We start from the raw sequence: 15,921 nt of genomic DNA, 5'->3' as shown, positions 1-15,921 counted from the left end.
ATTTGAACAAGAATATAATAAAATCATTTATTTTGGCTAAACCAATTAGTCCAGAAATCATATCCCATAGCTGCATCATTTAAAAAGATACAAAGGAATAGTGTGTACATGTATTTTGAAGGGACAGATGGAGAACAGAGAGACTCTTGTGAGATTAGTTTTATTTATTTTTTTTCATAGAATAGTAAATGAAACTGAACACATATTTTCACATCCAGAAAGGAGTACTTCTTTGCTTCACACACAAAAATTTCTTGATGTTTCAAAAAAGAATAGCTTCTTGAATAGTATGAGTGACAGAAGTTCTTACCTAAGCAGAGCCACCTACTAGACAGGACAATACTTAAGTCAAAGGACCAATGTGATCTATTTAGAAAAGCAAATATATCTGTTTTTACTATAATAGACATGATGTCATTACAGAATAGCCTGAGTGTGATAATTAATAATACTGTGCATCAGCTTTGGTCAATACAGTTATAAAGGATTATTAAACCAATGTGTGAACACACTGTTCTGTCTTAATGGAGGATTAGAAAGACATAAACTGGAAAAATTGAATGCTATAGAAAAGTTCTCTGTCAGCAACTTGGGGAAAAGGTGGGACTGGAAATAGTTTCTGGATAATAGCCTGTTTTGAGGTACCACACCATCTGCTCTGCCAGTACCGAAGTCAGCCATCAAAGAGGCCGTGCAGCTGAGAGGTTTTGTTGAAAGAGGGTGAGGAGTACTCAAGATTTGCAGTGGTCTGCTTTGAGACAGAATTAGCCTGAAGGACCTGAGTTCTCCAAAAAGCAGGAAACAGAAAGTCCTTGGGTATCAACTAAGCATATAGACCAACTAGTTTTAAGGGATTCATTAAAAAAATGGTTTGGGGAAGACATTTGTCTATAGAAAATCTCTCAATGCTCTTGGATGGAAGAGAAATGAATTACCTCACCTTTTGTTGGACCTGGTGAGATAACTGCAACTGATAGAGAAAATCATGATGCCTCCCCTCCCCACATGGTCATTTAAGTGAAGGGAAGGCTAAGAAGGGTGAGCTGGGAAGGCCAGTTAGCCAGCCCAGTGACCACGTTATATTGCACTAACCTCTTTAAATCCTGAAACGATGTGATTGTATTTAAACTGTTGGGTTTTCACATGATTGCAAAAGCATCCCTCCTGTCTGCAGCTTATGAATATTGGTCAAAACTGCAACAGAACAGGAGAACTCAGGTCACCCTTCTCCTCAAGCAGTAGTGTTACTTACCAGTTACTTACTAGTTACTTCTGCTATATGCCCTGTCCTGCCTAGCTATGCATAGCACAGCTCTCCTTGCTTCTCTCAGGAAAAGGAGCAAGAGTAAGGTTTCATCTAGCAGAGCAATAAAGTAGGCCAGCAGCCTGCTATCTCTCTTCCAGGCACACATTAGACTGGAAATTAACATTTGAACATTACATCTGCTTCCTCTTAAAAATAATCAAAGAAAAACCATATGCATTTCTCAGCAACCTACCTCGTGGATGTTTGCTGATAATAGGCCCTTGCTCCTTCCTTCGTAGCAGCTCACCAACAACTTACGCAAATAAAACAAAACCAAACAAAACAACAAGAACAACAAAAAACAACAACAACCAAAACAAAAAACCTCCCTTCCCTGTTGCATCTGGTCTTTACCAACTCCACATAAGTTTGTGAATAATGCAAAGGACCTGAGATCTCTGTGGCAGGGGCTTCTTATTCTCTGTGGTAACTGAGATCAGGATAATAGGGACTGGATGTTAAAGGTGGATTGCTAACCTGGCAGCAGCTTAAAAAGCAACAATAAAAAAGAGCCTCTAACATTAAGAAAACGTGTTTATTAACTGGTACAGTAAATATTGATATAAACACAAACAGAAAGATATGAAATAACTTTTAATAAGTTTTTCAAAAATGGTGTTTTTCTCAGTGCCACTAAGCTGTGAGAAAATAAACAACTTCATCCCCTCAGGAGCTAAATATAATACCGATAAATAACTAAATATAAAACCAGTAAAAATACTCTTCGTAACATTTTCGTAAACAAATCCCCAAAGGGAGGACTGCTGATTTATTGCAGTCGTGTCAAAGAGCAATGCTTCTGGGAAGATTCAGGCTTACTGCCTATGCTCTGGATAGTTATTCAGGGCCTGGGTGCAAAGCCCCATCGCGCCTGAGGCCCAACAGCTGTCCAGTGACACAAAAGGCTCAACAGCAGGTGACCTTTCCCTCTCACAGGCAGACAAGGCTTGCCTCGGATAGCCCAGCTAAAAGTCAAGAGGTAGGCAGCATTATTTTAATCTTTTAACAGGAGCGAAAGTAATCCTGGGGTTAGGAACTAGAGCCTTGAGCCTTCTAGCTGACTGCTTATACTTTCACACTAGTCCTAAGGCACATTTGACGAGGTGGTTATTCCTTTGTAAAATAATCAAAAGGACTCAGCACTCACACTTTCAGGAAATAAATTCATTTTTTTCCTCAGTGTATTTGTTTGTCTTATCTTTCACTCAATGAGGGAATACAAGTTTGCTATCTTTCTTTAGGCCTGGGATAGTTCAGTTTTTCCAAACAAAATCACCGCTTCAACAGAAAGAACAGACAAAACATATTCTTCAGTATGTACCTTAACACCTACTTGTCAGGACACTATATATGAGCTTCTTCAAACAAGTAGCAGATGATCAGGACATAAATTTTGGAACAAGGCACCTAAATTTCACTTTATATATGAACATCCTCTCACAGATTTGGACCTTTAAAAATCTGGATACTTGCACCCAGTCAGAAGAGGGGCTCTCAAAAACTCCCTTTGGTCTTCCTCTCCATGTTTAGATGTCTAAATAACTTAGCGAGTTCAGCCTGAAGTCACATAAACAGTTTTGACACTCTCATTAGTCACAGAACTCACAACTGCCCCAAGTCTTTAATCCTGTAGACCAAGCATCCAGCATATTGACATTGCAATGGAAAATGGAGAACTACACATATATAAATGTTAATAAACACTTATAAGATCAGGACACTTAGGGCTGTCTTAGGGTAAGAAGATATAATATCATCTGTGTATGAACAAAATTATTTTTATCTTAGCTCGTCTCATTTTTGGTGAAAGGGATATTGAGTCAAGTCACTAAATGATCCCTTAGCTTGCCTCATCTGCTTGTTACAACTAAAGTGTATACAGAACAGCTGAAGCCAGGCAGGCATCAGAAAGGCTTTAAATGTAACCATATGCTTTAAACCATGTGACCATGTTAGTTAAATTCCAAACTGTTTATGTGAAACAGGTATTTACTATCATATATACTTGGTCTATTCTTTCATCTTAGTGAAGTCTGAGCAGGCGTATCATGTACCCTCTACTGTCTCACTCATTTATTGATTCTCCAGAAACCGATGAAGTCACACAAGTACTGAAACCTGGAACGGGAGCTGAGGTGATGTAATCATCATTTGAAATTCATGAATAGCATATAAAGAATGCCTAATAGTGTACTAGAGTCTTCTTGTAACACTAGATTCATAGAACTGAAAGAAAATGAAGGTTGGAAGGGACCTTTAGAGATCACCTAGTTCACACCCCTGTTCAAAACAGGGTCAGCTACAAGAGCAGGTGGCTCAAGGTCTTGTCTTAACAAGTTTATCCAAGAATGGACACTTCTTCTAGTGTCTGTTAGAGTTTTTTTTTAATCAGTATCACAATCATGGATCATTCTGACTACAGGACGTCCCCCAAATGCTTTTTCATAGTCCTTTTGCCCAATATCAGGCTTCTCAGTATAGAGAAAGAGACTTTTCAATGAAATTGAGTTAAATCTAAAGGGATTGTCTAAATGAAAATTAAGAAACTGACAAAGTTGTTTCACATTATTTAAATTGCTCAGGTCAAATCCAGCAGCTCTTCCTTGGATCAGACTCCCACTGAAGTCAGTTGCAGTTAAATATGTAGCTTATTCGCAGATTTCATCAGATTCATCCCTTACCCTGGCTCCTAATCTAGACTGGCTGTTAGGGTTCGGACATCCTGACTCTTGTCATTAGTCAGCAAGAGAATTTTTACGACACTTCTTCTCTCCTTGCTGAATATGTGGGATCAGAGGCACAGTTAAAAGCATTTACTCTTATAAGTGAGACTGACCTGAACTCTTGGGAAACATGGGAAGAATAACAAATGAGGAGCTATAGTGGAATTGGCCTGGTTTTAAAAGACAGCTGTCCATCGGTGAGCATGCTAAGTGTCTGGTCACAGGGTTTCCCTGTTTGCAGTTTAGAGTTTTTTGTTTAGAGTTTTGCAACTTGTGTTTCAGAATAATGCCTCTAGTAGTTTCTTCTCAGTTGGTCACACAGAATCTTTATTTGCTGGCTCCCTCAAAGAGGTTCACAACTCAACCATACCTGAGTCGTCAGCCATGATGCCAACTCCTGATCAAACCTCAGCATCTAACTAAGGCTCTGGAAATTGAAAGGGGAAACTTGAGAGTTACTGCAGTCCCTGGGATGATGAGATGAAGGGGAAGAGTGATCTTCCATTAGCTTTATTCTCTTAGGGCTTTGTATGGCAACAGTGACAACACTGCTGTGCAGCCTGTTCTTTCCTGCACTCTCTTACAGATGGATAGGGCTCAAAGGAGCAGAATGTGGAAGAAACAGGAATTCAGAGGATCCGTGGATCAACAAGCAATAAATTTGTCAGGGAGCATATATCTTGATGGAGAAACATAAAGAAAATACTATAAGCTACAGTCTCTAAATAGGTCTGTAGAATAGCACAGAACAGTACTATATAGCACAGAAGTTTAGGTGGCATTATAAAATTGTCCATAAGACATATAAATTCAGCATAGATTTTCAACACATATCCTACATAATGTTCAGTCTTCAGAAATGAATGGGCCCTGAGCTTGCTTTCCTTACAGAGCGAATAAATGTAGTGAAAAATTTTACTTATTGTGATTACAAAATTTGGCAAAAATGAAATCTCAAGACAGTCTGGAAAAAACAGCCAAAAAAAATACTGTGGGTTACTTCTTAAAAAAGTTATGGTTTAAAGGACAGAGACAGAAACTGCCTGTGCAATTCATCCATAGCACAGCCTAGCACAAACAAGACCCAGGTTCAGAAAAGAGATGCTGTCATCAGACAGAGCAGGGAAAAGCTTTCTTACACAATGTGCTGTGGCTTGCAAAAACTTTTAGGAACTGAAATAAGGTCACCTAGTTTTTCTTTCTGGAACAGAATAAAAAGGACAAAATATTGCCAGCCAGTGTTTTGAAGTTCTGATCTAAAACCTCCAGGAACTTGTTTTAAGTAATTCAATTTCAATAACTTCTTTCCTTCATTGGCTGGTGGTTGCCTTAGGTTCATACTGGCCCAAGTAGATTGATAACACACCTTTAATGATTCTCTGGGTTCTTAATTAGTTTCCCTGTAATGTATGTGTGGGTTAGGAAGAGACTAACATATCCTCCCTCCTCCATTTCATTCCATGTGTGTGCAAGGAGGAAAATATGGTACATCCCATGTAAAAGGGCTGCAGGGTTTTTTGGTTTTTTTTGTTTGTTTGTTTTTAAGAAATCAACACTAGAAAGAGTAGAAGGGAGATTTGCTAGAGAGACGGGGAAGGGAAAAGAGGCAATCTGCCTTAGAAGTGAGCCTTTTAAAAATCATATGACTGGAAGTTTCCAAGGCTGCTGAGAAAATTAAACACGAAACCCAATTGAAAGTCCAAGGAAGCAAGTATTAGTGCAGCTGTATGTCGGTTCTTCTTGGGAGTCTGGACTAGACTGAAAATAAATAAATAAATAGATAAATAAATAAATAAAACACTGAAATTATGTCATATGTAGACGTCATCAACATAAGATACATTTTTGAAAGAAATTATTTTGTTATGAGAAGTAGCATTCTAGCTAGATGTGGGACTAAAACCCTGTCCTGGGCTTTGGGAAATTCAAATTGGATCCAATTTTGTGGTTTGTAGCTGTCTCAAGTTGAATAGCTTGGTCCGGGAAAGGGGCCAGCACAGTGTCAATTGCCAGGAGAAACAAAGAACTAGAGGTATATCGTGCAGCCAGTGCACATCACCTAATGGCCCATGGTAGCCTATATTAATTCAAGGAAAGATAAGTTCACATCTTTTAATATCCTTCTTCCTCCAAAGAGCTTTCTGTCTCCTCCCCAGCATTGCCAGAACTTGCCATGGGCTCCCTAGTGTCAGTGAATGATTACAATGTCCTGTTCTAGTCACGGACTACAGGCAGAAAAAGTAATCTTTAGTCAAAACTTTGTGTAAGCTACATTTTTAGAAAGGTTAAAACCAACTGACAGAAATTTAGAGTAAATATGCAACAATGTTTTTGCACCTTTTTTTTTCTTTGTTTTGTTTTGTTAAGAACCAGTGAGGCTGTGCATAAAAAAAGAAATCAGTATACAATCAAACATCTGTGCTGAACTGACAAAGAGGCCATTCAGCAGTGGGAATATGAAGTTGCTACTAGCCTAATTAGACCTTTACTCAAATACAGTCCCTCTCTCTTCATTGGAATTGATTCTGTCATCAAAGGAAGACCCAATTAATATAACTAAGACACTGAACCTTCCTAAGTGAAGCTCACGAATGGCGTGATGTGATCAGCCTATGCTTACATAATCCATCTTTACATGTAAAAAAACTCCTCCAGCATGGAGCTGATGTTGATTCATTACTAATTCTGTCTCTCTTCTCAATGGAGAAGAAAAAAACTCAATGGATATTAAGTCTTAACACTAGGAAAATTTTCTTGACTGTGAGGATGGTCAAACACTGGAACAGACTTCCTAGCAAGGTGGTTGATGTCCCATGCCTGTCAGTGTTCAAGAGACATTTGGACAATGCTCTCATTAATATGGTTTGACTTTTTATTAACCCCGAAGTGATCAGGAATGAGCAGTTGGAATACATGATCTTTGAAGGTCCATTCTAACTGAAAAATTCTGTTCTGTTCTATTTTATTTTGTTCTAAATACCAAGGCCAGATCCCATCTTCGTGGCTCATTTTCTGTTTGCTTTACCAAAGCTCCACTGCACTTTGATGTAAACAACTGTGCTGCTGCTAGAGACTAACATTCTTCTGTACCAGCAAAAGCAACATTCTTCACTGTTGACTTAAGTGAAAAATTTACATCTGTGTGTAGCCTTATTGTCAGCACTGGTCCAGCTTTTCCTGCATGTCAGCCAGTGGGTAAGCCCACATGCCACAAAGCAGAGTGTTGGACAGATGTTTTAGTTAAGCTGAGGGGACTGTGATGTTTGACACTCATTGCTCTTCCTAGCAAACCCAGGCACAAGAAATGTTGGTCTTTACAAAAAGTATTTTCTGAACTTTCTCTGCATGACTCAGCCTGGGGACAGTGTAACTCTGCCTACTCAGCTTTCGGTCCAGGCTGACTTTCTCTGTTGAGTGGCTGCATCAGCAAACACGTGTTAACATCTACATGGGTGATAATTTTTCACAATCAGGGCAGATCAATAGGTTGAAGACTATGTTGCTGGATGCCCTCTAACTGCTACATAGTTTTAATTTGGACTAGATATAGTCTTGTTACCTGAACAAAACATCCCTACTGTGAACACGGACACAGGGAAGTCCTGATTCAATATGCTTAACTTCAGACATTTAAATGAAGTATCTAATTTACATCTGTGATCTGTCAGGAGAGTTAGGCTCCTTTCAGAGCAATTCAGACTAACTAAAATTCTTTGGAAATCTCTGGAGCCTATCTCTCTTTATTGACTTCCAGGGAACTGAGAGCAATTAAGCTCCATACTTTGGCATCTGGACTTAAAGTACATTTCTATGAATCTTGCTCCATTTTATGGATCTACACTCACTCAGATTAAGTTCTGCCAATACTTTGGACATATCACGTGAATTCTCTGATTGTTTAGATGTTGGACCTTCTCCTTATTTTGTAACTAGCATGCTTAATGCAAAAATAAAAAAACAGACCAAAAAATCTCTCTTGGTACATCAGACACTGTTGTATCTGAAGAGACTTAAGAATAAAAATAAAAAAAATAAAAAAAATACCTTTTCTATTCATTGTTAACACTTCTGACAGTCTTGTTTTCTGACAGTCGTTGGTAATATCTTTTTTTCTTTCCACTATTTAGCATCTCTCAGTCATGTTTCAATTTGAAGCATGTGTGTCCCAAATATCATTTTATAGCAATGCTTTTTGTCCTAACCTGTGTTTTTGTTTGTTGTTTTATTTCCCTTTTATATTCATTTCAGTGGAATTTTCTTTCATATATTTTTTTAAAGGCTATGAGAATGTAGAACAGCTAATGAGACCCATCTGACACTTTTTCATGTCAAAGGGTAAGCCCCACTCTGAGGCTTGAGCAACCTGAGTTGTAAAAATGCTGATTAACCTCATATTTTAGAAGCTCTGTGCCAAAGCTATTGAGCCAGCTGTGAGGAGAGGAGATAAGCAGTGGCCTAGAGTTCCCTCCATGCAAGCATGGGCCATGGGCAGACTCCGCCAGAGGAGAAAACACTCTAGCAGCTGGGATGAAAAAGAATGCAACATAGATTTTTTTTTTTCTCACAGATATCTACTATTTATTATTTTCTTTGCTAAAGAACAACCTTCCGCTACCTTTCTTCTTTGCCTGTTTGCCCTGACCCCGCACATGGATGTTGCTGTTCTCTCATCTTCACTGCCTCATGATGCTTCTCACAGCAAGACTCCTTAGCAACAGTAGTCCAGCAATACTTACATCCAAACATCTTTTTGAAAAGCATCACTTATCCAAACTACATAAATCCAAGGATAAGATGTAGAGCATTTGATCTCTAACCAAGACATTCATTGCTATTGTTTAGTTTTCATTTTGTTCTGCTAATATCTTCAGAGTCTTTTGGATATGAAATCTTTCCAGCCTGTTCTTTCCAAGAATCACAGAGACTGAGGCCCTGGTGATATAAGTTTTTTTTCTGCAAGTATTTATGTTTTCCTCCTTTTCCCTTAACTTTTATTTCTGTCTCTTTTGATCAACATGTACACATACTCTTTTCTTAAAAAGCTGACAGCTTAGGATGGTATGAATTAGCTGGGTTATGTTGATTTGTTTTGGGTAAGAATTAGCCTGTTGTGGGAGTCCACAGCTGACTGTGAAAAGTCTGCCAGTCTGGAATTTTCAGTAATAAATATTCTGTCTGAGTTCATCATCTCAATCTGAGAATTACAAAACCCAGGTAAGTCTTTAGGTCAGAAAGTTGAACCTGTCTATTGAAGGTTTTGTTCCTTTAGTTTTCAGCCTGGGGACTTCAATAACGACAACCTGAATATTCCTTCAAACGTGTTCACAATCTTTATTTTGCATAATGTATACAGAATGCGAGGACATAGTTTGATATTTTTTGTATTTTCCCACAAGATGGCACACTTTTCATATGATAACTGTACACTGTATGCTAAAACACATAAAGCCTTCAGCATGTGACAGTAATACAGCAAATTAACTTACTTTGTAGAATTCCATTGTTTTATTTCACTCTTAATTAGTTGATTTACCTGGATTTACCCTTAGAAAAACTTGCATAACCTCTTGTACTTCCTCCATCACTTTCCCAGCCCTCAGAGAACCCGTGTCCATATCACCATTAGGTAGGGTTTCTATGGACTTACTGTGTGATGCTTGAAGAACACATTTTGAGAACTGTGCTCCTTAGTTAGGTGAGCACTTCATCCTGTATGTAAAGGATGAGCTATGTTTTGCTGTGTTTATTTATTTCAAGGTAGGCTCTACTTTAAGCAAAAGTATATTTGACATATCTTTTAGTTTCTGCTGTTAAGCATCCATTGCAGTTGTTTCTTTCTGGCATTGTACTCTCTGAACCAACCCAAGAACAAAACTTATAATGTATGGTCCTACATAAATATTTGGATATTGTGGATAAATGTACCAAATCTTCAGTCAATTTTCCTTGGTTAGTAGCTCAAATTACATTCACAATTTTGAGCTCTTTATACCACCTAACTCTAGCCTGTACTGTGTATGAACAGCATGACTTAGAATCTGGTCTTTGGAAGTTTGCCAGCATTGGTAAATAATATTTTGTTGATGAGTATCTATAAATATTTCCACTGTCATCCTAGTAATCCATTTGAGTGACCATCCTTGATTCATAGACATGCCTAGAGACTTGAAAGGTGCTCTGTGGCCCATTCTTCAATAAAAACAATTATCAAACGTGATCTTCAAAGACAGAGGGAAAATCCCAATTTAGTATGAAACGTACTTAGGAGAAGTCAATGGAATGATGAAACTTGTTCTCTATTCCATGTGATTCTGCTGGTTTTGATCATGAGAATTTCATACTGTATAAAGGCATTGAACACCTCCTTCCAGTGACAGATGATATTATTCTTACTGTATAACGAGTAATTTATGTATGGAAGTTTTTGACATATAGCTAGTAGTTATTTCAGTGAGAGAAAGAGTCCTACAGTGCTCTACTTCACAGGTTACATTAAAGGCTAAGCTCCACCAAAGGCTTTCAGTATCACCTGAGACTCTCTGCTAGGTGTCTTAGTTCTCCACCAATTAAATAGGGTTTTTAATCTGTTGGACTGTTTGTACCTTGTTGGTGGAGGGTTTTAGAAGAGATTCTAGTCATTGCTGGTCTCCAAGCTCCACAGCAGAGGCTTGAAATGCTGGGATGCCCAGTGTGAGTCAAAGCACTCAGAAACTTCAGGCTAAATACAGTAAAAAGAAGAGTTTGTCAATACAGGGAGGAAGTGAAAGTTGTAACAGACTCAATTAGCTGCTAGGCTGTAGAGCCACAGAGCCTGGGAATCTCAACTCCCAGTGCTCCAGTTGCAAGACAACTTAGATGTCCTAGGGGTTGTGGTCAAGGAAGGAATTTAACAGCCTGAAATCTGGGACTTAGCTTAGTTTAAAAAATGTCAAAAATAAGCATTGTGCTATTAACAAGGAAATGCCTACAGGAAATTTCAAAAACTATTTTTCCTGTTGGAATAGGATAAAAAATAGTCTGAGGGTTTCTTAGGATAAAGAGCATTTGCCAGTGATCTGGAAAAGTTAGTAACCAAAGTCTTAAGTATTGAGTTTTTCTATTATGGTAAATAGTAATATGGTAAATATTTTCTATTATGGTAAATAGAGAACTCTGCAATCACTAATTTGCATCACTAATTTTCCCTTCCCTTCCCTTCCCTTCCCTTCCCTTCCCTTCCCTTCCCTTCCCTTCCCTTCCCTTCCCTTCCCTTCCCTTCCCTTCCCTTCCCTTCCCTTCCCTTCCCTTCCCTTCCCTTCCCTTCCCTTCCCTTCCCTTCCCTTCCCTTCCCTTCCCTTCCCTTCCCTTCCCTTCCCTTCCCTTCCCTTCCCTTCCCTTCCCTTCCCTTCCCTTCCCTTCCCTTCCCTTCCCTTCCCTTCCCCCTTCCCTTCCCTTCCCTTCCCTTCCCTTCCCTTCCCTTCCCTTCCCTTCCCTTCCCTTCCCTTCCCTTCCCTTCCCTTCCCTTCCCTTCCCTTCCCTTCCCTTCCCTTCCCTTCCCTTCCCTTCCCTTCCCTTCCCTTCCCTTCCCTTCCCTTCCCTTCCCTTCCCTTCCCTTCCCTTCCCTTCCCTTCCCTTCCCTTCCCTTCCCTTCCCTTCCCTTCCCTTCCCTTCCCTCCCCTCCCCTCCCCTCCCCTCCCCTCCCCTCCCCTCCCCTCCCCTACCCTCCCCTCCCCTCCCCTCCCCTCCCCTCCCCTCCCCTCCCCTCCCCTCCCCTCCCCTCCCCTCCCCTTCCCCTCCCCTCCCCTCCCCTCCCCCTCCCCCTCCCCCTCCCCCTCCCCCTCCCCCTCCCCCTCCCCCTCCCCCTCCCCCTCCCCCTCCCCCTCCCCCTCCCCCTCCCCCTCCCCCTCCCCCTTCCACTTCCCCTTTCCTACGCCATAAAATTACCTTTTGTTTTTTAAAGGTTGTTATGACTGCCTTTTGGCACAAAACACATGAGGACCTACTGCAAGAAGTTTTACCTCTGTGAAGACAGCACTCCTGGAGACTTAGTGCTGTTCCTGGCTGGGTCAGAATGTCCCACTCCTTTGCCTCTGCTTTGTCAGTGGATCCTGTCTCCCAGACACAATGACTATAGGGCATAATATTCTGTTCAGAAACATGTTCTTCTTGAACACTTTAAATTCTATTATGTCAGAATTCACATGACTTATTTCTCATGCTCCATTACAGTCCAATCTCCTTTATCCCACCTTCTATTTCCCTTCACACTTTGCAGCTTCCTCTCAAAACAAGTGGCAAGCCAGCAATCTGCATCACCATTGGAAGAGGTATGTTAATTTTGAATGAACTTCAAATAAAAAAGCTTTGGCTGAGTTCAGCAAACAAAACATTCTAATTTGGGAACGCAAAAACTATTCAGTTCGGTCAAAAATGTCAAAACAAAACATTTTAACTTTCCAAAATATTATTATTATTAAAAAAAAATATATAGATATCACCAATCCCTCTGGGATGGAAATTCTGATTCACAGATTCACAGCCTAGTCTCGTCTATCGGCAAGGGGAATCACTATGTGAATGAGCAAAATTAAAGGAAGGAATATTTAAATAACCCTGTTCTTCAAGTCATCAACTACTGATAGTGAAACACATGAGACAATGTCAAAGCCACGAGCTGATTGCACATAAAGCCACATGGTAAGATGCTGTCAGGAGTCCAGGTTTTAATAATTTCTGTCACTTACATAAGCATGAGCCACTAACACACAACCCTCTGAATATTCTTTCTCAGGTGAATGGTAATTATTGAGCAGCCTAGAAGAGATACACACATCCCACCCTTAGCCTCAGGTCTGTCAGGCAGAAGTCAGTCAAACAGGGAAGCTGGCTTCTATGGATGGAACAGTCTAACCCTTGTTCTTACTCTTGTTCTTGCTACATTGTCATCTTCTGACTCAGTGCTTTTTTTTTTTTTTTTTCCTGGGTGGGGGGAGGTGGGGTGTTGGCGGGATTTTATAGATTTTCCTAACTTGGTGTGTTGGTGCATTTGTCTTTAGTCTTTGGGTGACTGTAACAGACCCAGCAATGCTATTGAATTCACAGGCCAACCATGCTTTTTTTCTTCAGGAGAGCACAGACATCTTTATAGACAGGGGAGCATCACCAAACTGGGCCTGGTCATCTGAGGATGACCACATACCCTAAAACAACACTGTGGAGTGGTTCATTTCCAAACTGTCAAAGACTAGAAGCTCACAGCCTCTAGAGTGCACCGGCTACGGGCTTACAGCCTAAGCCTTGGTCTACATTGCCTCTGCTCTTTGCTGTCCCTGTTGGCCTTGTGTGCTTGTAAGTTTTCTGTGTCCAAAGTGATGAAAGGGTGGTAATGCAGCCTCCAACAGGTTCTTTGTTACAGAATGCTCAAGGTGTGTATTCTATCTTGATGTATGGCATGGCATATGTAAGGACACAGATATCTATGGAGAAGGAGCTGGGGGAGGGAAACAAACTTGTTCTGGATCACGTCTGATCTTTCTAATCTGGAAAGGACCTAAAGCAAATGATCCTGCTGCTGGCACCTTGCCTTCTTTCTGAAAGAAGCAAGTTGGCTCAGTCTAGCTGTTATCCAGGGAGAGAACAAGTTTGTATGCACTATGGCTGAGCATGGGACAAAGATCCTCAGATGAAACAGTATGAGCATACCCCAGAACACTCTTAGTCAAAGCTAGGTATTCAAATCAGGTCTCCAGAGGTCAGAGCCCTCCGACTACTTCATTTGGAGAGAGGTAGGGGTGAGAAAATGTCCCTTTAAAACTACTTTTTGCTGTCAGTTAAATAAAAGGGCATTTCAAATAATGCTTTTGAATCTACTGTACAGGTAATTTCAGGAACACTATCACCCCTCACCTACTGCTTCAATCCCACCTTCTTTCAAGACCCACAGAGAGGTATATGAATAAGCAGTGACATCTTATGGAAACCAGAGCATGTAAAGCCACCTTTATACCACCAAATAACTTTTTTTTTTCTTTCTTCTCTGTAAAGAAACGTAAATAGTGGGATAAAACTCCTAATACAGGCATCAGTAAAAACAATGGTGACCTGCTTGACATCTGTGGCAAGTCTATGTGAATCAGTAGTTACCTTCCTGCCACTACATTTTTCCCAGCAAGCCCTAGAGAAGAAATGTGCCTGTGGAGGGGATAGATGTCATTTTAACTTTCCTTTTAAGTACCTAAATTTAAGGGAGAGGTGTTTGCTTGTTTTTGTTTGTTTGTTTTTAGCAGTGTGTGTGTGCATTTTTTTTTCTTCCATTTAGTCGTCTTCTACAGTCTTTCCTTCCTGCTTTTCTTCATTCTAATCATTTGGGATTCAAATTGTATTCAATTTGTGAAGAATTAAAAGAGTGAAAATGATTGCAATATTGTGTCTCCTGTGTCTCAAGCATAAGCATTGAGTTTCCTCCTGTGCAAGGTTATCATTTTCAGGGTGGGGAAGGATAGGGAGAGATTTCATTTTCTTTCACAGGCACACCTAATCCTCTCGAGTGAACACTTGACCATCCAAGGTGTCTACAAGAAGAAGACCCTCACCATCACCAGAGAGTCTGTTTCACCTCAATGGGTTGGTTCGCACCATGTCCAGGGAAGCAGAGCTAGTCTAAACCTTTTCCTGACAAATCACTAATGCCAGCTTGAGCAGGAAGGGGAAACAGTGGGTGAAATGAGCCAGTGAGATTGAGAGGAGGAATGCGGTGAGAAGAGCCACTAACCTCTGCACTCAGGGATACAAAACACAGGGCTGTATGGTTTCATCCAACACGGTGGATGGCAGGGGACATTTCCAGGGCAGAAAGGAATGCAAGACCTGGTTTCGGGTATCCCAAAACATCATCCAATATGGTGACTAGATTAATAACTTAATTTTACAGTTGGGAAGACCTCACTGGATGACTTCCCTTTACCTGACTTTCAAGTGTCTACAAGCACCCTTCACTCAGACAAATCATTTGTAGGCACATTTGGGAACTGCTCTTGGAAAAGAATGGATGTAGTGGATGAGTGTTCACTTGCCAGAGCAGGAACTCGTACCCCAAGGGAAAAGCTCCAGATCCACACTGACACAGCAGCACCTCAGAGGCAAATCAAATTTTATTGGAGCACTGAAATGTTGATCCACATTTAGAGTACTATGTCACATTACTCCTGGTTGTTGGTTATTATAAATGCTATGTTTCTCTGGAAAGAAGATGTTGTTATACATGGTCAAGGATTTTTTACAAAAGCCAGTTGTGCTTCATGGAGTTGTGTATAGCTGACATTATAAAAGTTTATTATTGGGCATTTGAATACTGAAGGAAACCACACCCAAGTGCCATGCTGATTTTTCCAATGTGACTCCAACTTTGAGTGGAAGAAGGCTAAAATCTTGGCAAATAAAGAACCATATCATAACTTCATGATATTGTTGTGAGCATTAGTGGCTGAACAACACTGAAATGAGCATACATAATAGGACTTTCTGACTTTCAGAGAATAGATCACCTAAAGATGGTAATTTAGAATGTTAAATCTGGATCTGAATTAAAGGGCAGTGGAATAATATAAACGTTAACATTTCTCTCTGTGGATTTTACCTTTGAAGAGTACACAATTCTGATTTTGCTTTCCCTCTGAGGTGAGGAATATAATCAGAGAGGTGCGCTAACTAGAGTTATAGTAGAGTCAAATTAAGTTTTATATTGGAGGATATATTCCACCTGTGGTTTTTTTTTTTGTTTTTGTCTTCTTTTTCCCCAGGTTATCTTTTTACAACTAAACCAAAATAAAAAATGGTTTGGTGTAGCATGTAGCATCAGATGCATTGCATTGTAATATCACTAATTTAGTGACCTAGAACACAGCCCAAATGCTA

At 40.1% G+C, this 15,921-nt stretch overlaps 1 long non-coding RNA gene across 2 annotated transcripts in view; it reads right to left on the bottom strand.

Annotated features, from left to right (window-relative positions):
- Positions 1-9,334: 9,334 nt before the first annotated feature.
- LOC106030981 (uncharacterized) overlaps positions 9,335-15,921 on the bottom strand; it is a 31,982-nt gene continuing 25,395 nt past the window's right edge. For both annotated transcript variants that reach the window (XR_010831967.1, XR_010831968.1), the window contains exons 2-3: positions 12,027-12,136; positions 9,335-10,747 (exon numbers count right to left, since the gene is read on the bottom strand). This is a non-coding gene — a long non-coding RNA (uncharacterized lncRNA). The remainder of the gene's footprint in view (positions 10,748-12,026; positions 12,137-15,921) is intronic.

Source organism: Anser cygnoides, chromosome 1 (genome assembly GCF_040182565.1).
Source record: "Anser cygnoides isolate HZ-2024a breed goose chromosome 1, Taihu_goose_T2T_genome, whole genome shotgun sequence".
Classification (NCBI taxonomy): domain Eukaryota; kingdom Metazoa; phylum Chordata; class Aves; order Anseriformes; family Anatidae; genus Anser; species Anser cygnoides.
The sequence above is the reverse complement of the archived record's forward strand: the minus strand, read 5'-3'. Positions and strand labels throughout refer to the sequence as shown.